Source organism: Ailuropoda melanoleuca, chromosome 14, assembly GCF_002007445.2.
Source record: "Ailuropoda melanoleuca isolate Jingjing chromosome 14, ASM200744v2, whole genome shotgun sequence".
Lineage (NCBI taxonomy): Eukaryota > Metazoa > Chordata > Mammalia > Carnivora > Ursidae > Ailuropoda > Ailuropoda melanoleuca.
Window position 1 is genome coordinate 57,425,772 of NC_048231.1, and position 24,046 is coordinate 57,449,817.

Here is a 24,046-nt window from a genome sequence, read left to right on the forward strand (position 1 = left end):
GGAGATTGAAACCCTGGCCAAAACCCTGATTTCAGTTTTGTGAAAGCATAGGATCCAGTAAAAACATGCTTGGAACCCTATGAGATAATAGAAAATATATATATTGATCTCTGTCCCCAGTTTCTGGCTCAGAGCTCCTAAAATTTCCATGACTTTCTAAGTGACAACAGCCCTAGAAACATCTTTTGTTCTGATATTTGGTCTTTGACTCCAGGAACAGAGCTCCTAAATCCCTTGGAATTTCAAGGTGATAGAAGTGTCTTTTGTTCTAATGAGGTGAATGGGGGCTCCTGGAAGGGGGCTGGTCACCAGAAGGACCAAACCAAGAGGAGCAGCTTGGAATTTTCAACCCCACGCCCATTCTCTAGAGAGGGGAGAAGGGATAGAAATGGCGTTAATGATTTATGCCTATGTGATGAAGCCTCCATAAAAATCCCAAAGTACAGGTTTCTGAGAGCTTCCAGGTTGGTGAGCATGTGGAGGATGGGGGAGAGTGGTGCCCTCAGAAAGATGGAAGCTCTGTGCCTTCGCCACACACCTTGCTTTATGCACCTGTTCCATCTGGATGTTCATCTGCGCCTTTCGTCATACCCTCTTCTAATAAACTGGTAAACATTAAGAAAACTGTTTTCCTGAGTTCTGTGTGCCACTCTAGTAAGTTGATCGAACTTACTAGACTCGCAATTGGCATCTGAAGTGAGGATGGGGAGCAGTCTTGTAGGACTGAGGCCTTAACCTGTGGGGTCTCATGTCATCTCTAGGTAGATGGTGTCGGATTTGAGTTAAATTGTAGGACAGCCAGCTAGCGTCACAGAGAATTGCTCAGTGGGGGAAAAGCCCCATGTATCTGATGTCAGAGGTGCTGTGAGTGTGATGGTCATGTGAGAGGAAATCAGACTCAATGCCTGACCCACAGAAACTGCAAGCTAATCAGTTCGTGTTGTGTTAAGTTGCTAAATTTGTGGTAATTTGTTGCGCAGTAATAGAAAAAAAGCACACCCATTCAATCCTTACAACAACCTTATGAGACATGTACTATTAATATCCCCACTTTACAAACAAGAAAAATGAGGCACAGAAAGATTAATAATTTGCCCAAAGGATTTAAGTGCCAACAGTCTGGCATAAGAGCCTACCCACGCTCATGCACATCATTCATCATCCTGCTAAAAAGTCCCAGATCTTTACTACTCAGACACCTGTGGTAGATGCCCCAAGGCTCAAACACTACAAAACAAACTCCCAAAAGGATATCATAAATAAAACCAAACGACATGCCGTAGACCGGCAGGAGAAGTCTGTAATCTATATAAATTACAAAAAACCCTACTAATCAAAGAAAACAACAAAAAAGAGACAAATAACCCAACAGAAAAATGAACAGAAGATATGAACAGGCAATTGTCAGACAGGGAAAGTCAAATAACCAGAACATATGAAAGGGTGCTCAATCTCACTAGTACTCATGTAAATTTCAATAACGATAAAGTCCTAAATATTGGCAAGAATGTGAAGCAACAAGGACTTTCATGTCCTGTTGGTGGGAAGATAATGTGTACAACCCCTTTGGAGAATGTTTTAGGAACATCTCATTAAATTGGACACAAGAATGTCTTTCAAATAAGGAATTCCACTTTAAAGTACATGTAATAGGGGTGCCCAGGTGGCTCAGTCGGTTGGGCATCTGCCTTCGGCTCAGGTCATGATCCCGAGGTCCTGGGATGGTGTCCCACATAGGGCTCCCTGCTCAGCAGGGAGACTGCTTCTCCCACTTCTCCCTGCTCATGCTCTCCCTCACTATCTCTGTCTCTCTCTCAAATAAATAATAAACAAAATCTTCAAAAAAGTAAAGTACATGTAATAGAGAAACTCAAGCCTTTGTGCATGGGAAGAAGAATATGAGAATATTCACTTCAGTCTTATTTGTAATAGGAAAATGAATTCAGTGTCCATCAACAGATGAGTCAGTAAGTGGGATAAACACATAGGCTTTCCTCTCTCAATGTCATCTATCTCTCCATTAATTTAGGTCTTCCTCAGGGTTTCCAATAAAATTTGCATTTGCTTTTGTAGTCTAATCTTAAGTTTAAATGGTTTTAATGTCTGTTACCAGTCCTTTACGCCATGATCTCTCAATTCTTAAATTTTAAATGTTGGTTTAACTCTTGATGAACTTGGTCTGTCATATGCCCAAGCAATTTTTTTCCATACAAGTATTTTATCAGGGCTTTTGCACACATGATAACACCTTCCCTTAATTTTCCCAAACAAAAAATCTGGCCAGACATAAGTTTCTCCAACTATACACTTTTCTCTACAGGCAGTGTTAGCATCGATCTGTTCTCTTCCAGTATTCATAGAAGTCTAAGCCCATGCTTTGTTTCTTTTAAAATATCTATTTTTCTCTGCCTGGGCCTTTGCAGTATTTCCTCTCTGCCCATGTTGCCCATGAAATCCCTTTGAACTGGCAGAGATGAGGTGCTCCGTCTCTGTCAGAGCACACAGGTCTTGAAAACAAAAAAGTGGACGCAGGCCTTGTCCCTGCAATTTTAGGCTCTCCTTGACCACAGAGACACTTCTTCTGAGGGATTTAGCAGCAGTTCTACTGGAGCAAACGTTCTGACTGCCACCGGGAGCTTCTCATGCTGGTAGATCAGAAAACAGAGTGGAGCTACTATACTGATGGAAGTAGGTGAGACAGATATTGTGAGGAAATAAGATTGCTGCTGCATCATTGAGGCAGGGAAAGATATGTCTGGAACTTAGGGATTCACCAGGCCACCACCACTTGTCATTTCCAGATCCCTCCCGGAAAGGGTTTTGTTTCTCCCTGGCCAAGCAAACTAGGCCAGCAGAAAGATGAGCTAAGGGTGGGGAGAGTCTAGAATGGTGGCAGATGTGGGAGGTGGTGAATATCAGCTGCAGTTTGGGGACTAACTGCAGCAGGGAAAGCTGTAGCATGAGCTTCCAACCACCCTGTTACAAGTGTATTTTTTAGAAAATCTGACTCCCCAGTGCGGAAGACTTGGGGACAGGTTGGCATGAACCTAATGCAGGGGCGGGGGGCCGTGTGGGGAGGGTAGCATGAATGGATCAGAGTGGGGTAAGTATGGACTTGCCCTCGAGGCAGAACCCGCACCTCCCTCTTAATACTCCAGTGCAGGCCAGTCCCATTTCCAACTGCTGGCACATACTCTGCCCCCTGCAGGCCAGAGGTGCCCCAGAAATGATGCCCTGGGGAACAAGCTTCAACCGGTGACTAACAGGGGGTAGTGCACACAAACACCCCAGTCTCCTTGCCCTCCAAGTGAGGAAGTCAGCTTCATGTTCTATGCGATGTCCTAGCTCCCCAGGTAGGAGTGAGCACATTCCTTGACTTCTTTTTCTTCCCTCTCTCACATTCGCATCCATTCCCTGTACTGCCTGGAATTATTTCCCTCATCCACCACTTACATTCGCATCCTCATCCCCGGTCTTCTGGGGAAATCCAAACAACACTTGAGCAGATTTACCCTGAAGCTGACGAAGCATCAGGATCCGAACCCATCACTGGAAGGGCCCCAGAATTGCAGTCACACGATCATACATTTTTGTAAAATTTGCCACGAAAGATCATTTTATTTTTCTAATGAATGTTCCAAATGTGTGTATAATCTCACAAAACCTGGATCCACTCCTGATTATCTGATTTTCCATATATACCATCCACCTGTTTATTATTATTTGTCTTCCTTCACTAGAATGTAAGCTCCGAGGAGGCAGAACTTTCAGCCGATTTGTTCACTACTGAATGAATCTGCAATAGCTTTTTCAGTACCGAGTGCATAGTAGATGCTAATAATTTTTGTTAAATAAATAAGTGAGTAAGCCCCAAATGAACCTTGCCCTGTCCTGTTTCTATGTCTTGCATCTGTTCTTTCCTCTGATTAGAAGCTCTTCTGTTTCCTCTCAGTGGCTTCTCACTAGGGACCTATCTCAAATTCCAAGAATTACATGGGTGGAAGTGTAGACATGAACTGAGGGAGAGACTTATAACCACCCCCAAATGCCTATTTTCTTTTCTAGGTATGCTTTCTCCTATGTGCCTACTTTAACTTTTCATTTAAAATTTTTCAAACACACAAAAAATAGAAAGAGTGCAATAAATCGTCATGTAGCCACCATTTAAATACAATTGTTAACATTTTGCCACATTGCTTCACCCATATATTTTTATTTAATCGTGTCTCTACATATTACTAGTGTAAAACAATTTATTATGTCTCATGATTCATGAATCAGCTAGGTGTTCCCTCTGCTGGTCCCCCTTACATTCGCTCCTGTGGCTGCAGTCGCCTAGAAGTCAGCTGGGCTGGAAGATTCAAGATGGCCTCATTCCCAGGTGCAGCGGTTGGTGCTGGCCATTGGTTAGGCACCTCAGTTCTCTTCCATGACAGTCTCGGGGAAGGTTTCAGTACCGAAAAGTGAAATCTGTGAGGTCTCGGGAGGTCTAGGGTCACTTCTGCCATATTCTTTTTTTTTTTTTAGATTTATTTATTTTTTAGAGAGAGAGAGTGAGCATGTCCAAGCAGAGGGAGGGATAAAGGGAGAAGGAGAGAAGCTGACTCCCCGCTGAGTACAGAGCCCAACACAGAGCTTGATCTCACAACCTCATGATCATGACCTGAACCAAAACCAAGAGTCGGATGCCCAACCAAATGAGCCACCTAGGTGCCCCTGTTATATATATGTACATATATATATTTTTTAAAATCAGTTTTATTGAGGTGTAATTTCTACAAAATTCACTTATTTTAAGTGTACGATTCAATGATTTTTAGTAAATGTACGGAGTTGTGCAGCCATCACCACAATCTAGTTTTTTTTTTTTTAAGATTTCTTTATTTTAGAGAAAGGGAGAAAGTGGGGGGAGGAGCAGATGGAGAGGAAGAGAGAATCTCAAGCAGGCTCGGCACTGAGTGTGGAGCCAAAGGCGTGGCTCTATCCCAAGACCCTGAGATCACAACCTGAGCGGAAACCAAGAGTGGAAAGCTTAACTGACGGCACCACCCAGGCGCCCCCACCACAATCTAGTTTTAGAACATCTTTTTTTACCCCAGAAAGATCCCTCATGACCATTCTAGTAAATCTCTCATTCCACCCCTGCCTCCGACAACCACTGATCTACTTACTCTCTCTATAGATTTGCCTTTTCTAGACATGTCATATCAATGGACTCATACAATAGGCATACATCTGGCTTCTTTTATTTAGCATAATGTTTTTGATGTTCATCCACGTTATGACATGTGGCAATAGTTTGTTCCTTTTTATGACCGAGTAGTATTCCATTGTATACACAGATCACATTTTGTTTATCCATTCACCAGCTCATGGGCATCTGGATTATTTCCAGTTTGGGGACTTTATAAATAATACTGCAATGAACGTTCATGCACAAGTCCTTGTGTGAATACATATCTCCTCTTGGGTGGATACCTAGGTGAGGAACTGCTGGATCACGTAGTAAATGTACATTTACCTTGTTAACTGTTTTCCAAAGTGGCCATACTCTTACGAGCCCATCAATAATGACAGTTGATTTAGTTCCTGTGCCTGCTCCCATCTCTTTTAATCGAGAACACACTCTATCTCCTACCTATTTTCATGGAATTCAGTTTCCTAAGAGACATGGCCAGTTGTATGTACACTCTCCCACATTGTACCTTTGACTTTGCTTCTTTATGATATTGTTCAGTTTAACTTATTTCTCTGTTCTATTTCTAAGAACTGGAAGACCTAAAGGCTTGATTACATTCAGGCTAACATTTTTGGCAAGTGGTAATACGCACATCCTATTGCATGTATCAGGAGGCACAGAATGCCTGATTGTCCTACTATTAGTAATTATAAAATTGATCACTGTGTTGGAGTGGTAAAAGCCAGATATCATCATTTTTAAGGTATTTTTGCCCTTGACAGTTAGCAAGTAATGTATGGGATAATTCTATGCCAACGGGAGAAAAAAAAATTAAGTGGGAGGGGATGTTTTAGGGGATTTACAAAATATTAAAAAACAAGGTGATGATTAAAATTTAAAATGTAGTATTTTAAGGAAAAACATGTATACTTAGCCTCTGGAATGATTAAGTAGTGTAGTTGAATCTGCATTTGGCCATGAGTTTTCTAGTAACCAAAACAATAAAACAAAGACATTTAGTGTGAAGTCTCCTTCCAAATAGAATAATGCACATAAACTCTTCCATAAAGGTGAACTGGACTCCAGCAAGAATTTCTCACAGGGATGCTTATATGAACACATTGAATAGTGTAGTGGATAATTATTCAAATAAGTATGACAGCCTGGGCATTTGTATATTTTGAAGAACCAGCCTTCTGTACTTAAAAAGAAAACCTTCCTCCATCAAACGTCAATTTTATAGACAGACCCTAAACAGTGAGGAAAGGGACACCTACCACTCCTGCCAGATCAATTAAAGCACCCTTAGAATTTAGTAAAAAGAGATTTGCCTAAGAGTATTGTTTGATTACTCTTACAAAGGTATTTCTAAGGGAACTATGATTACACATACACACACACAGCCAAGAACAGTATTTTCTGATCATCTCCTATAATACAAATAACTTAGAGACCTTGGAAAAGCAGATAAACATAATTTCCACAAATCTTTTTCACATTCTTCCCTTCTCTCTCTCTCTCTTTCTCTCTCTCATCAGATGTCACAAGCAAACTTTTGGCAAGTGCTAAATTGCAATAAATTCATAGTGACAAATGACTAGAATGCCAGTCTTCTGTGTTGTTGAGTGGAGGAAAATACATATGTTTTAGATCCTAGACGTGCAGATGGCATGGCTGAAAGTGTTGGGGAAATTTAGGAACCTGATTTATATTCTTGCCAGAGACGGAGCATCCTACTTTCTCGGAGAAGCTACCAGAACCACAATATTTTTTCCTCAAAAAACAGCTTCAGATCTACTTACAAACTAAAAAAAAAAAAAGCATCGTTGATAAATCTGTATCATAAAACATGGAAGAAATTGCTTTGTCTTTTAAAATGCTTCGAGTATGGCCTTCAGAGCCCAGACAATATTTCAATTACAACTCTAGCACCCGCTAATTCAGAAGCCCTGAGCAAGTTACTAACGTCTCCAGGTTTCTGCTTCCGTGCCAGGGACAATACCAATTTCTCAGAGATGTTGTTTGTTTGTTTTTTAAAGATTTTATTTATTAATTTGACAGAGAGAGAGAGCGCGCGCACAAGCAGGGGGCGCAGCAGGCAGAGGGAGAGGGAGAAAGAGGTTCCCCACTGAGCAAGGAGCCCAAGGCGGGGCTAGATCCGAGGAGCCTGGGATCAGGACCTGAGCTGAAGACAGACGCTTAACCGACTGAGCCACCGCGGCGGCCCTCAGAGTTGTTCTGAGTAAAGAAAACACTAAGGAAAGCGCTCAGCACTGTGTGACTACTTCACAGACGCAGCTAACCGCGGAGGAATCTGCTCGCGGTTCAACTCCTTCCCTCCGGCCGCCCCCCTCTCCAGACCCCTCTCTCCAGCCCCTCCTCCAGACACCCCCTCCTCAGATCCCCTCCCTCCATTCTCCTCCCTTCAGCCTCCCTGCTGCTACTCCGCCCTCCAGACCCCCTTTGGCCCCTCCCTGCAGCCTCCCTCCAGCTCCTTCCTTCAGGCTGACTGAGTGGGGGTGGGGGGAAGAACACAAGCAAAGACAGTGACTCTGTTTATAGCTGAGCTTCACGGGAATTCTGCTAGGGACTGGAGAAAGGCTCAGGCCTTAGGGAAGAGCGGAGCTTCCCTCTGCTTCCCTTCCTTATTACTTGTTTCACCTGCAAATCCAAGGGCAGGTGAACTATTGCCACACACAGAATGGCCAGACCAAAGCGCATTCCCAGTGCCGAGCAAATGGCAAAACGGTGAGCAAGAGTCCGTGACTTTCAGCTGGCCTCTCTGCTCCCTGGGGACTCTTGACCTTCTGCCTACGGTTTGGGTCAGAACCCCTTCAGCAGGAAGTGAAGAAGGAAGGGTGAGTTCAAGCGCAGTAACTACTAGTAACTACTAGTAAAACCTGCCTCACGATGAACTAGCCACTCCTCTTCCCTAGGAACACTGGCCAGGGAGGCCAGGAGGATGGAGGTTCCCCATCTGTGAGCTGCCCTGGAATTCTAGGTATGGGACAAGGGCGTGGTCCCTCTGACCTTTAAGGATCTCACCTCAAAGCCCCTGGGTTTTCAGTACAGCTGTGTCCTAGAGGGTTTATCACAATGAGTTAGTAGCTGAATGTGTTAACTCTTTGAGGTGGGAATAATTAGTATTGTTCTCCTCAAAGTTGAAATTTGTTTTATAAATACAAAAATTGTGACAGGTTCTTCACTCCTCAAGGAGAGTGCCAGTGGCATTTGGGGACAGACAATACTTGGTTGTGCTGGGATCCCATACTCTGCAGAACATTTAGCATCCCTTGTCCCAACACATTAAATACCAGTTATACCTCCCACTCATTGTGACAAACAAAGGGGCCCCTACATGGCTCCAAATGTCCCTTGGAAGGTGTCCCACACCTGACTGAGAATCACTGGCTAATGATCAGATGGTCTTGCTGACAATAGTTAATCAACCGTTTTCATTCCTTCTCTTAAACCATTAGTTCCTGTTAAACAAGCCAAATGCTTTCATGATATTTGTCTTTCTAGTTATTATGGACAGAGAGAATAAATTCCATTTACATAATAATTTTACATATTTAAAGTAAAGCACTTAGTACAGTGCTTAGTAAATTGTGAGCACTCAACAAATAGGTACGATTTTCTTTGTTAGCACCATTGTCAGCTTTATTTGATTACTAAATGTTTGTAAAAAGGAAAGTCAAAAGCAGCAATACTTTATACCATTTTGAACTTAAATTTCACCTTAGAGGAATTATTTTTATTTTCCAATTCCTACATTAGCACTCTGGTCTCCCCAAAACTGAATTTCCTTACTTCTAAAGTGGGGGTGATGGCATTGACAGTATGGTGTTCTTATGAGGCTTAAAAGAGACTGTGTCTGTGAAGTATTGGTGAGTGATAGCCACTGAACAGATGTTTTTCCTAGGTTCTTTTAACAGATGAGGGGTGGAAATGGGAAAGAGGCAGTAAAAGAAACCTCAGCTTCTGAAATCTCTGTGTTATCTAATTCCAAACATCAATGTGCATACTAATCGCCGGGAATCTTAATAAAATGCAGATTCTCATTTAGCAGGTGAGGGTGGGAAGATGGGCCCTGAGATTCTGCATCTAACAAGCTCCCAGGAAGAAGCTTTACAGACAGACCGACCTGGATTTTCATCTGACTCAATTAATAATTCTGTGATAAGTTATCTTTGAGACTCAGTTTCCATGTCTGTAAAATGGGTATACACACCTTATTATAATACTATAATCATAAAATAATAATAATAATAATAATAATAATACATGCCGTATATAATCACTATGTTATTTATATAATACAGCATATATAAAGTAGGATTGCCATATTGTAGACGCTTAGTATAAATTCTGCTTTCCTATCCAGGAAGAAAACTAAGAAAAACTAACTAGGAAACTACGAAAAGATTTATCAAACTAACAAAATTTCATTTCATTTCAGCTCCTTTAGCTTTCTGTAAAGGAGCTTGTGGTATACAGTGTCGTCTGTTCAAAACATTTGCTGCCCCTCACTGGGGGAAGATTGTATCTCCTTACCTCAGTGATGTCAGAGCCAGCCACATGACTTAAGGAAGCGAAGGTGAGAGGAATGGAAGTAAATCACTCCATTTGCAAAGTCGAAGCTTCAAGAGCCAACATGAGGTTCCAACATCATTCTTTCCTTCTCTCACTATCCCAGAAAGGAGCTGCTCCTTCGGGCTCGATCCTGGAGTGAAAATGTAGTGTAATAAAGAATTTGCATGGTTGTTTTCCAGGGTTCCTGGCACAGAGCTTCTAAAATGCTTGGAATTTCCTGAGTGACAGGAGTGTCTTTGTTATCTAATGACGTGACTGTGGCAGGCACCTAGATAGCTTTCAGGATACCAGCAAGATCAAGCCTGTGACTAGAGGGCTGGAACTCTGGGTCAGCCTGACCTCTGGGAAGCAGAGGGGATCTGGAGACTGAGCTGAATCATGTGAGATCCTGGACCCTGAAGCCCAGTGGAGCTTCCTGGTTGGCGGTAGTATGATACACGCTGGCTCCCCGAGGAGAGGGCATGGCAGCTCTGCATTCCCTCCCAGACCTCGGCCTGTGAGGACACTTTATAATATAATTGTAATCGTAAGTATAGCACTTTGGGGACACCTGGCTGGTTCAGTTGGAAGAGCATGAGACTCTTGATCTCAAGGTTGTGAGTTCGAGCCCCAAGCTGGGTGTAGAGATTACTAAAAGAAATAAACAAAATAAATAAAGTAAGTATAGCCCTTTCTTGAGTTATGTGAGGCATTCTAGCAAATTATCAAACCCAAGAGAGTTGTGGAAACCCCTGCTTTATAGCCAGTCAGTCAGAAGTGGGGAGGCCTTGGGAACCCTGAAGTGTGTCTAGTGTCTCAAATAAGGATAGTTTTGTGGGAAACTGAGCCCTTAACTTGTGAGGCATGACCCAATCTCCAAGTGGTACACATCAGACACATATGGCAATGCACCCAGTTGGGGGCGAATCAGAATAGGAGACAAGTCACTGAACCTCACCAGCATATACCAGGAGGGAGAAATCAATCTTTGGTTTTGTGAGCCCTTGTGATCTTGGAGCCGTTTACTTTGGAACACTAGGTCATCTGATCTGACTGATACAAAGGTAGACAGTATTTAGATTCCATTCTGAAGGAATTACATCTCATCAACTAAACTGGTTAGTCTGGTGAGGAATGGGCTATACTACCCAGGGCACGCAATGTGCTGGGGTGCCTCTTGCTTTTGGCTGCCCAGCACATTTCTCCCCCACTCCCCTTTGTCAGGTACCTGTGCCTGGCCCCAGCCCTGGATCCAGGGGTGGGCAGTTCCTCCAGTCTGGCCGATCTTCATACCTGCACACAGTGAAGGGAAGGCCTCACATGAGGCAGGTCAGGATCTTTCCCTGGGGTAGCTAAGATGGGAATGCAGCTGAGACTTCTGATGATCCCCTTTCTCACGCTATGGAGAGAGCCTGTCTGCAGACGGAAGCCGAGCAGGGGCAACAGAGATGGAAGACAGACAACCATGAGGCGAGACCTCGTGGCGCTGTGCCCCTGTTCCAGGGCCTTCCAGAATCCTTCTCTGCTGCATGAGCCTTGAAATCATTGTTTTTCCTTAAGCTGATTTGAGTTGGGTATCTGTCATGATAACTGAAAGAATCCAGATGGATAGAAGCTATCACTGAAACAATTCTGGCGATAAAAGAATTCTGTTGGTGGATTTTTAAATTTTACTTTAATTGATTGGTATCGTTTAGTTGAAGGGTTCTGAATTCTAGCTAAAAGGAACCCTGGAATCTACCAAAGACAGAGAGATAGCCAAAGAAATGGAACGACGGCGAAGTGAACAGAAGACTCGTATTTCTACGATTCCTCCTGGCAAGGCCAGGCATGAGTAAACGTCATCTCAATATGTGGATAGTATTAGCCTTGACAAATAAGCCCTAATCATCCCACTAGGGGCCAACTCTTCCAGAATAAGAAGTTGTTTTTAAAAGGACTAGAACTTAACAAATTTGTTTTTAACCTTAAGTTCCATGTGAGGAATGATTTCATCAGCTTAGGATTTATTTAACACCATGACAGTTTTAAGTCAAGAAAGTCTGAGCAGTTACCTGCACTGTCTGCACATGGTGTGCGGAACGTGTGCTTGGCGTCAGACAGCCCTTAGCTGAGATCCCACTTCGCTGCCTACCACCTGTCAAGCCTGGGGCAAGTTTCTTAGTTCCTCCGAGCTTTACTTACTTTATCTATGAAATGAAATTGGTAACTACACTGCATATGAAAAAGACTTAGCACATATATTTAGCAGGGCATGTATTTTATGCTTAATAACTGATAGCTCTTATTATCATTATCACATCAAGTCACCTAGGCTGCTTCCAGACTATCTAAAATGTGTACTGTATACAATGGAATCCTCCATCAAAAACCCTCTGGGTGGAAAGTTTCTCATGGAATTGGAAAGATGCCTACTTTTTCTTAACATTTTGTCATCATTATCTTACCATTTGAGTTAAGGATGGTCAGATGCATTTTTGAAAAGCAACCATACAGAGGAGCAGAATATATTTTAAAAGGAAAATGATCACTTTTAATTTCATCACTAATTAAATTTATTTTTAAAAGGTTTTATTTTTAAGTAATCTCTACACCCAACATGAGGCTCGAACCCATAACCTACAGATCAGGAGTCACACACTCTACTGACTGAGCCAGCCAGGCGCCCCTGATCACTCATTAAATTTAATATTCAGAGTGAGTGGATGGTTCGGTCGGTTAAGTGTTGGCTCAGGTCATGATCTCAGGGTCCTAGAATCAAGCCCCCGCTCAGTGAGGAGTCTGCTTCTCTTTCTTCCTCTGCCCCACCCCCCTGTTCGCGCTCTCCTTCTCCCTCTCTCTCTCTCTCTATATATAAAATAAATAAATAAAATCTTTAAAATTTTTAAAATTTTCAAATATCTACCTCAAACTGAAATAAGAACGGCCGACTATTAAAGTGCCATTTTTTTCCAAAAAACCAAGTCCTTTAAATCAAAATGAAAATATATATTATTATTAGCTCATGACAATAAATTCACTTGGCCAGATGGTTTCCATTTGAAATGGCCCCTGGAAAAGCAATCTCTCCACACCAGGCTTCCTGTGATTGGAGCTTAGAGCACTCCAGTGCCACAATTTCCTAAAATTATTAAGCTTCTAATGAGGGCTTAGGAGGCTGGCACATTTGTTCCAGAGATCGGAGAGTTCTAAATGCATAGCATATTAAAGCAGGACAAAGCAGAAATATGGACTAAGCGAAATCACATGTTCTTGATGTTAACTAAGGTCATCCTGGTCATCCCCACCACCACCACCACCACTTACTTTCCCACATGAGTGAATAGGGAAAAATCTAAAACATTGGCCCTGGGATTTTGTTTGGCTTGGTTTGGTGTTCTAAAATTGTTCCTGTGTAAACACATTTTACGAAAGCCCAAGAGGGAGTTTAGACGTTGGGGTCTTTGCCTTGCTTCCCTTCTTATCATGGTACCAAAAAAGGAAGTTAGTCATTAGGAAATGAATTTTGAGTCACCTTCAGGACTAGGGGGAAAAAAAGTCATCATTTGCCTGAAGAACTTGACAGGAACTATTTGCTTCATTACTATTACTGCCAGGATCAGAGGTCTCCCCTGGACGGTGGGCAACACGTGTGAATATGGAGAGGAGAAAGGACACGATAAGAGGCCAGACAGAAGCAGCCGTTATATGACGGGTGTAATGGAACGAGAATCTATCAGAACAGCAGGAATCAAAGGAGGAATTACTTTAAGGAACAAAGTGGTTAGAGATAGCTATTAAAGAGAGTGTCAAAGAACTTCCAGAATTGTTACAGAATTCCCACTTACATGGGTATTCAAGTAAAAATTAATAAGGAAGCATTCACGGGTAAATTTGTTTGGGCTCCCAAGACCTGAGGGCACTGATGTTATTAGGCAGTTTTTTGGTGAAGAGTCACATCAAAAGTGTTCCTATGATCGGGAGAAAATGCAAGCATTGAAGACATCTTCGGCTGAGTCCTGGAATAAAAACTATCCCTTCATATAGGTTGAAATTTATCAAGAAACAGCATGCCCTATGTTTTGTAGGCTCTGGACTTGTAATCAGTTTGATTAGCAAGAGATTTCTGGTGGTTTGTCTGTTGTGAAGTGGATCAGAATGGAAACCCAGAGCCATTTGTCATAACAATTCACGGGGAAGGTGTGTGCAGTGACGCTGCAGACAGAGGCTGGAGGCAGGGCATGCCCAACCCAACGGGCCACCTAAAGAATTTTTATCTTACTCTATGCGTCATGGAACCCATCAGAAGATTTTCAGATGTTAAGGACTAGGTTATTTTCAAGTATAAACCTGTCCTGCTCCTACATCACTCCCTTCCATTCACTCAATGAATATTTTATGGAGGCCCAGTATGTACCGGTCACCGTTCTAGACGCTAGAAATAAACTGTTGAACAGGACAGAAAAAAACCACGTCTACCGCCAGCCTGAATGGTATCTTTGGACAATTTTCTTCAAGGGAGCTCTGCTGGTACATAAGTAGAGGCAGACCTGATATTAGCACCTTCACGCACCTCAGCCAGGCACCCTCATAGAGTGCACGCCCTGTGCAAATGCTCATGGCGGCCCAGGACAAGTCACGTGACTTCAAAGGGCCTCTGTTATGTTGGGAGCAGACAGACAATGACCAAGTAAACACAAGATAAGTATAGAGGGTGATATGATCAAGAAAAACTGAAGACAGACTTCTACATATAGGACACTCAGGGATAGTCAGGAGACTTTCTCTGAGGAGAGAGTAAATAAGCTGAGGCATTAAGTATAAAAAGGAGCCAACAGTGAAATAAGCCGTGGTAAGAACGTTGCTGCAAAAGAGAACAGCACGGACAGCGGTCCCGAGGCAGTGCCAGGTAGGACATACCCAGGCCGGAAGAACAGTGAGCAGGTTGGTGTGGCCAGAGCGCCCCACACGAGGAGCAGAACAGGAAGAAATGAGGTTGGAGGGGATGAGGTCCCTGCCTGCAGGACTCTGGGCTTTGATAAGATTTGACTGTAGTCAACGATAACGTATTATATATTCAAAAATTTAAGAGGCTAAATCTTGTATTAAGTGCTCTTTCTGTAATTAACAAGCAACGACTTTGAAAAGTTAAGATTGAGGGATCCGTGGGACAGGGATTTTTATTTATGGGAGTGACAGTGCACACAGTGACTTCACATGTATCAGCGTAGAAACAGTCATCGAACCCCAGTGTGGGCATATACTCCCTGAGGAAGGCGAGAGACTATGGACAGAGCCTTCCAGCAGGGCAGACTTTAAGAGCCCCGATGAAGGAGCTCCTGGGTGGCTCGGTCTGTTAAGCGTCTGCCTTTGGCTCAGGTCCTGATCTCGGGGTCCTGGGATCGAGCCTCACATCCTGGGATCCCTGCTCAGAGGGGAGTCTGCTTCTCCCTCTCACTCTGCCCCTCCCCCCGCTCATGCTCTCTTTCTCTCTCTTTCTCTCAATAAATAAGTAAAATCTTTAAAAAAAAAAAAAAAAAGAGGCCCGATGAAGAAGCCTCAGAAGGCAGATGACACTGCGTTTCTGTCTGTTACTCAGGAGTTATTTAACTCTCTCTGAGTCTTGAGATCCTCATATAAAATGGGAATTAAAAACACCTACCTTATATATAAGGTTGTTCTGAATATTCAATGAGATAATGTATGCAAACTATTATAGGGCCTGGGACTTAGGAGGGGCTCAATGAATGGCAAGCATCTCTTTCTCTCTCTTTCTCTTTCTCTTTCTCTTTCTCTTTCTCTTTCTCTCTCTCTCTCTCTCTCTCTCTCTCTCACACACACACACACACATACACACACACACACACACACAGAGCATAAGCCTGAATAGGAAACTAAGGAGTTTCTGAAGAGGAAGGAACATCTGGGAGAGTGGTGTCACCAAAGCCGGTTGAGGAGAGAGCCAAAAAATGAAGGTGGTCAGAGGTATTAAATGCTGAAGAGAGGACAAAAGGGGCCAGAAAAGCATCCACTGAATCTGGTTTGGAAGCCTTATTACTATCATTTGAGGAATTATTACGGGATGTGGAACTGGAGATAAAGAACACACCCCGCTCTGTTAAGAGGGTTTGCTCAGACCAGAAGGGAAGACCCAAGGCAGTAACCAAAGCAGAGAATAAAATCAAGTTTGATTCTTTGTCTAAAGATGTGGAACACTTAGGTACATATGGTGATATGCTCAGAAGGAGAAGCTGGACATACAGAGGACAATGATAGTTGATGTATCGGGAGGAGGTCAGAGGTCCTAGGATCCAGAACACGAGTGAGGGTACTCACTTTTGTTGTGAAGTGAGAAGGAGAGATGAATGAGTATAAATGTCATAGACTTCTGGGAATGGGAGTCGAGAGTTTAGATTTCTCACTGTGTGCTAGAAGTTAGATCTGAGACTGAGGGGCAAGGAGTTGAAGGGTAGGATTACAGGATTGACCTATAGAATTAAAAAGGAGGTGATTGGTTTGATATCAGCCTATAATAAATTTTGGATACTATAATTTTTAATCCACAAATTTCTTTATAGAGAAAATAAAATAACCTAAAATATAAAGGAACACAAACTCTTCCAATACATTTTTGAAGCCAGTTCTTTGGAGGGGAAAACGTTAGCTTTGCTGTTTAAAAAAAAAAAAAAGTGAGGTTAAACCTCGAGTATGTGCAATCCAAAACCAGAGGCATGGATCTCATTCCTTGAGGGTTCAGGGACGAGCACGACAGCAAAATTCCCTCCAATTTCTGCTCTCTTATCATTTTATTGTATCTGTTTCCTGACAACCTTCCCAGCAGACACCCTTTCTGCCCTTGTGTAGGAAACTCATAATCCAAGTCCATTCCCAGAAGCTTTTGTCCCAACAACCCTTCTGAATCAATATCTGGCTCTCCAGTATTACTCATCAGTCATTTTAAAAATCCTTCAGAGACCAAAGAGACTGTTGTGGCTTATTGCAGAGTGACCCTGACTTCATTTCAGCTCAACAGGTGTGGAGATATAAACAGCAAACGCACAGAGCAGTTTTGCAACTCTACTGGGAAACTCGTGAGATGGGCCTGAATATGATGATGGTTATTTTCAAGGTCACTGTTCCAATAAAAAAAAATTTAATCGAAGTAAGCAGATTCTGAGTAAGTTTGGCTAACGTTATTGGCCTTCTCTCTCCAACAGGCTGAGCATGCCATAAATTATTCACGTGTGTTGATGAGTTATTCTGGCCGCTGTGATGAGATTTTGGCCACTGTACCATGTCCAGTTCATCCTCAATTTATCCTAACAAGAGAGCACTCCTACCCTGGATAGGGCTCCCCGTCCCTGGAGAGATTTTTAGTATATAAATAAAAGCCCACGGAGAAAGTGGCGCGCGGTCCCTCTGTCTTGAGTCTGGCCAGAGCCTGTGGACGGCACTATCCGTTTCTACCACAAGGTGGCGCCCGCGACCGCCACAGGTTGTCCCAGCCCTCAACAGCCAGAATGAGAGGCTGTAAGAGCTTAAAGGGTCATTTAGTGCAGCCTTGTCATTTTGCAAATGACAAAACTGAGACCCGAAGACGGTAAATGACCCAGCCCAAACCACACAACTACGACTACTTTCGCGAGGGCATGATCAAGGTCCATGTGTCTACACTGTCAATCCCAAATTCATTCCACCAAAGGGCCATGGTTTTCAAACCAAAACAAACAAGCAAACAACAAAAAAACACCCTTTTTAAAGGAAATTTTACAAAGAATATTGTTTCTTCTAGACCCCCACACCCTTCCCCCTTACTTGTCTAGACAAATGAAAATGGAGTCGCTCTGACCTCCTCAGAGTGATGTAGGCTGGCAGGGTTCCGAGGACCCAGAGGGGTCCCTCAGGACCAGCCAAGAGAGTCCTTGGCTTTGTGCAGGATGGAAGTCAAACACAAGCAGAGAGGAAGTGAGGGCAGAGTTTATTGAAGATGGAGGGAGAGAGCAGATACAGCCAGGGCACCTGGGAAACTTGGAAAGGAAAAGGAGAGTCTCATCTTTGCTTGGGGTCTGGGGTTTTCACTGAGGACTGTGGTCCAGTGCGCGTGTCTTCTCAGGCATCCAGGAACTGGTTGAGACAAGGACAAGTGCTCAGGTGTCCTCCATAACTCGCTTACGCCTTGGAGCCGGGGGTCTTGGCGTCATGGCGTCAGGGGTCAGTGGTCTTGGAAAACGTACATAACAACCCCACCAGTGGCTTCTTAGGTATTATCTATCATGCTGGAACAGTCCAAAGAAATCTTTAACTCCTTGTCCCTTACAAGGAGCACATACATTATTTGTGTATGAGGCGTGTGTTAAAGCATGGGTGCAGGTCCTAGCAAGAATAGAAGCAGGAAAATGAGAAAAAAAAAAAAAAAAGCAGTCCTCTATGGGGTCCTTTCAGTTTCCTTGTCTCAGGAGGAGTTTGCAAACGATTGATGGGGTGGAATAAACTTAGAAGTCCTAAAACGTGCTTCCCGCATAGAATTTCTCTCTCAAACCCTTTCTCCCCTGCCGCATCTCCACCCGCTTCCCAGGCACGAAGCTTCCTCTGGGACCTCTACAGTGTGCAGGCACCGGAAGTCCTCCCTGATCCCGGGTCCCAGAGCACCCCCGCCCCGGGCTGGGGGCGAACCCCCACCACACTGTGGCCGGTGCCTCTGATTCTTGGCCCCGCCTACTGCCCCCCCCTTGCTAGTGCCCCGCCTTCTCTGCTTCCTGCGGCGGAATTCGGCCTAGGAAGTCAAACAAGAACTGAACTATCCTACTGCAAATCAATGGTTTCCAGCTTGCGCTGCGCCACCAACACTGACCCCACAACCCCCTTTTCAGCTCAAGTTGGTTTCTTTTCTATTCGCCTCCGAGGTGGGCCGTCATCAAGCCCAGCCTTCACCTCCTTGTCTGCGAATGAACCTGTGTCCTCTCTGTGTGCCAGGCGCTGTCCTAAGAACGTTCACAACAGTTCTACCGGGCGGGAAATAGTATTTGAAATCCCCATTTTACAGATGAGAAATCTGAGGCACAGAGCTCACAGACCCGGGCCATGGCAGAGGCAGAATTTGCGTGTGTGTTCTTATCGCCCCTCGTGTGGTCTCCGCTTAGAAAACAGACTATCAGAGCTGAGTCCCTCCATGCCCGCCACCCACCCCCCGCCCCATCTCTTCACTTACCTGCATCTTCACCTGTCCTTGAATCCTTCCTTTTACCCATAATTTTGATCCCAATTTCTCTCGGTGTCCCAGAAGTTGCGCTCTGCCCATTGTTTTTCCCTTATCCCTCTACTGGAAGTATTCCACTGGCAGCTTCTGATAGGCACTTTTTCACGGTCAACCATTCCCCCCACCTGCAGCCTCGCCCCCTTTAGTTTAGGCGACACGGTCCTCCCCTGATGTTCTATTTCTACCGCAGGTGTTCTCACTTGTTTTTTTTGTTTCAATGCAGATGCTGAACTCCTACCTCAGGCCACACAACTCAGAACTACCAGCTCAGAGGTTCAAGCGTCCGTAGTTCTTCAAAGCATCTCAGGTGATTTGGCCGAACGGCCCCGTTAAAAACCACTGCTCCCAGTGAGCCAGACACAACGGGTAAATATGCTATGATTCCACTTATAAAAGGTACCCAGATGGTCAAATTCACGGAGACGAAAAGTAGAACAGGGGTTACCAGGGACTGTTTTTTCCACCTGAAACGTCCCTTCCTGCCTTCCTGCCTGGCTAATTCCTACTCATGCCTGGGGCTTAGCTCAGGGCTGGTGTCGGGCTAAGGGGAAACCCTGCCTTCTCTCTCTCCCTTGGAAATGTCATTTGTTCTGCAGCTGCAGCTCTTGCCTACATATTATTCGTTCCCAAATCTACCTCCAGCCCTGGCAGTGCTCCTAAATGTTGACACAAATTCACATTTCACACGGGCTGTCTTCCACAAGGTACTGCTTTCCTCAAGCACCTTAAACCCTACATGTCCAGAAGTCAAGTTATCATTTTCCTCCTTTCCGCCCTGCTTTTCCTCCTGTGTTTTCTATTTCAAAACACTAGCATCAGGGCCCTGGGTGGCTCAGTTGGTTAAGTGTCTGCCTTCCACTCAGGTTGTGATCCCAGGATCCTGGGATCGAGCCCCACATCAGGCTCCCTGCTCAGCAGCGAGTCTATTTCTCCCTCTGCCTCTCCCTCTGCTTATACCCTCTCTCTCAAACAGGTAGGTAAAATCCTGGAAAAAAAAAAAACTAGTGTCAGGATGTACTGTGCATATTAAATACCTAGAACTGTACTCAGCAGCTGTTATTATTTTATAAGGGTTCCTAGTATTATCAGCAATAGAATTATAGTAATAGAATTATGACAAAGACTTTAGAAACATGGTGAAGCTGGTGGTTAAGTGCCTGCCACTCTATAGCATCTCTCTGTATAAGACAACTTAAAAAAAGAAACCAGTCTCTCAAATATCAAGGTAGAAAAGAAAAAGTTTAATGATGTAACATGTTTCTACTGGACGCCATGTACTATGGTTGATTATCCCCAGAGAACCATTAGTTACAGTGTAGAAAACCTCCTTTGAAAAGTAGAGATTTGGGATGTCTGGCTGGCTCAGCTGGAGGAGCGCAGGACTCTCAGTCTTGGAGCTGTGAGTTCGAGCCCCACATGGGGTGTAGAGATTACTTAAATAAATAAAACTTTAAAAAAGAAAAGAAAAGTGGAGATTTGCCAGAAGACCTAATGAAAGGCCGAAATGGCAAGATATATCAGATAAGTAGAGTGAGAGGATGAACCAAAGGTTGAGCAATTTTATGTCTTTCTAAACAAGATGTGCTATAGATTATAGAAGACTCTCAAAATATGTATTAAGGATTCACTAAACAAAATTAATGTGAAAAGCCCTTATGAATGGATAAACAAGATGTGGTATAAACATGCAATAGAATATGATTCAGCCTTAAAAAGGAATGAAATTCTGATACATGCTGCCAGGTGATGAAGCTTGTAAACATTATGCTAAGGTACGTAAAGTATGCAAAGTAGTCAAATTCATAGAAACAGAAAGTCGAATGGTGGTTTCCAGAGATAGGAGGGAGCAGGAAATGAGGGTTAGTGTATAAAGGGTACAGAGTTTTAGTTCAGGAAGAAGAACAATTTCCAGAGATATGTAGTGGCAATGGTTGCACAACAATGTGACTGTACTTTATGCCTCGGAACAGTACATTTTTAAATAGTTAAAATTGTAACTTTTATACTATGTATATTTTGCCACAATAAAAAAATTTAAAAAGAGCCATTAAGCTCCATACTTACTAATTACAAAGCTTCCTTAAATACATTTTCCCTAATAATAGGTAAAACTTGAAAAATTTCATTAATAAATGTCATTTACTCCAAGATGGAATGTCAGTAAGGAGGGATAGCTGGTAGGGCCCAGCTTTCAAATATATCCAAGTTAAAGTTGGAAAGAAATAATTAAAAACAAAATTAAAACATAGCGAAGGAATAGATGCAGGAGGAAGATGATAGTTCTTTCAAAGAATAAGGAAATACGAGACATTTTATTTTATGCAAAAGTCAATTAGAACAGGAATTGAACTATAAAAATCTGTCCCTACACTTCTACCATTATACAAAAGAAATATTTAATTTCGAGGCCATGTTGAAAAATGAAGAATTAAGAATATGAAAATTGTTATTTTTATTCTCCTTTTGATTGAATTCTTTCCTACTGGAAAACTTCAAACCAAAACTATTTCCCAAAATAATAATGCTTAGAATGCCCATTATGCTCATTCCCAGCTGCTCTTCTAGAAGCTTTGGCAGAGACAGTGGTCCCAGAACATCCATGTGCTTCTCCTTGTCCTCCAGTCCCCCTTGCCATTGGGAGGGGCAGGTTACTGGTTCTGGCCAGTAGAAAGTAGCAGGGTGACATGTGTCACTTCCAGGCTGGAGCAGTTCAAGGCCAGTGTGCCTCACCTTCTCCTGTTCTAAGTGACTTTAGCAGGTAAGAAAGTGACAGAATCAAAGGATGAAGAAATTCTGCATCCCCAAAGTGTGCCACACAGATAGGCATGGCCAGCCTGCACTGGTCTGTGAGAAATAAATTTTTGTTTTTTGAGCCACTGAGATTTGGGGATTTGTTACCATAGCATAGTTACCTAATACAACAGGAGGACTACAGCTGATAAAGACGAAATCATTATTTGCTTCCCTTCTCATTGCAAGAATTGGTTCTACCTGTGACCACTTTTAATAATTCCAAAGTAGGGGCACCTGTGTGGCTCTGTTGTTAAGCCCTTCAGCTCAGGGCGTGATCCCAGCGTTCTGGGATCGAGCCCTGCATCAGGCTCCTCCACTAGGAGCCTGTTTCTTCCTCTCCCACTCCCCCTGCTTGTGTTCCCTCTCTCACTGGCTGTCTCTCTCTCTGTCAAATAAATAAATAAAATCTTAAAAAAAAAAATTTCCAAAGTAGCCCTGCATTAAATACTATGAAACACTAGAGGACACAATTGAGTTGTAGAAATTTTGGCCACTATCGTAAATGAAGCAAGTATGCAATCTTGTAAAAATTAAACAATGCAACAGATAAAGGAGTGGGGAAATCATTAGCTTTTGAAAACAATTGTTTTCTTTGTAAATCTGTTAGCTACATTTCACCATTTGAGATCATTTAATTAAAAGTGAATTTGCAATACTTTAATTTTAATACAAAACCAATAAATTCCCCAAACACATAAAGCATATACGTTTACAAATATGAATACTTACCTTGGAAAACTACTGGACGCCATGTAGTTTTCAGGCGTCCAGTTCAGTTCTCAGGGTAAGAGAAGAGTTCATTTCCCATCTGTATTTCTTTTTTCTTCAGATATGCCTGTCTACCAGTGATGATCTTTAGGTCATGGAATCCGTACGTTTTCTAACCAGGTCACTTGAGAAAGCTGAAGTTTCTAAGGCCCAGTTATTATAAGAGGTGACCAGATGTTCCAAAAATCAAGCTGTGACAGGAAGCTCCCCACCCACTCCAAATGTCATGCTGAGTTCTGAGCAGACTTCCCTTTCCCGTTTCCTTTTTCCCCTCTCTCTAATTTTTTTTCTTCAAAGTCGATTCAAAAGCTGCTGCCAAAGCTGTCTTCCTCTATTGTTGTTCTGATGACATCATTCCCTTCCCCAACACCCCTTGTCTTCAGTCTCATGGTCAAAGCTTGCCTTCATTTGCTTGTACTGCCTCTGTGCCTGCCTGTACCTCATTTTCTGCTTGTTTTTGGCTTCTTTTCATCACTTGCTACACAGGATTGTCATTTTTGATGTCCCAGTGTTGAGGAATCGATTCATCTTTACTTCTAACAAAGAGAGTCTTCCCATTCCTCTATCCCAGACTTCCCCATTTCTCTTCCAAAGCCATCCCATTTATATATGCATTCCTCAAGAACATATTGCACGCTTCTGCCTGCCAGGCATTGTTCTGGGTACTGTAAGAGTACTACAGTTCCACTACTATAAACGTAGTAGAACTATCGGGAAGCCATTCAAGTTGGGGCTTTGTGAATCCAACTGGAATTCACTCTCCTTTAGACCCTAAGGGGACAGAATTGCAGGAGAAAATTATGCAAGGATACCAAATAACTGTACCACCAGAGTGGCAGATTTGGGGTAATTCTAATTATTTTATCATCTTGACAAGACTATAACTTCAGGGGCACCTGGCTGGCTCAGTCAGTAGAGCATATGACTCTTGATCTGGGGGTTGTGAGTTCAAGCCCCACATAGGACATAGAGTTTACTTTAAAAAAATGAAAATAAAAAAGACTATAACTTCACTTACAAATTTGAGTCTTAAATTGGTATTAAAGATATAAATCCCTCACCAAATCACAAAAACTATTCTTTTTTTTTTTTTTAAGATTTATTTATTTATTTGACAGAGATAGAGACAGCCAGCGAGAGAGGGAACACAAGCAGGGGGAGTGGGAGAGGAAGAAGCAGGCTCATAGCAGAGGAGCCTGACGTGGGGCTCGATCCCATAACGCCGGGATCACGCCCTGAGCCGAAGGCAGACGCGTAACCGCTGTGCCACCCAGGCGCCCCCACAAAAACTATTCTTATTTCCACTGCATACCAAGCTCCTGTTAAAAATTTTTTTAATTGAGTTTAAGACCACAGTTAACAGTATCATATCAACAGGAAAAATATATTACAGTAACATAGAAAAAGGCAGTTGTGTCAAGCCCAAGACTGTCATATGAGAAAAGCTATCTTCTAGACTATATGATTTTATTTAGTAAGCCAAACTACCTTAACTA

General features: G+C 43.0%; 1 protein-coding gene across 2 annotated transcripts in view; it reads right to left on the reverse strand.

The window, feature by feature from the left end:
- Positions 1–22,718, reverse strand: part of ADCYAP1 (adenylate cyclase activating polypeptide 1) — a 66,536-nt gene extending 43,818 nt beyond the window's left edge. For both annotated transcript variants that reach the window (XM_034642878.1, XM_034642876.1), the window contains exons 1-2: positions 22,512–22,718; positions 9,737–9,905 (exon numbers count right to left, since the gene is read on the reverse strand). The gene's annotated coding sequence lies outside the window, so the exon portion shown is untranslated. The remainder of the gene's footprint in view (positions 1–9,736; positions 9,906–22,511) is intronic.
- Between the last annotated feature and the right edge of the window lie 1,328 nt (positions 22,719–24,046).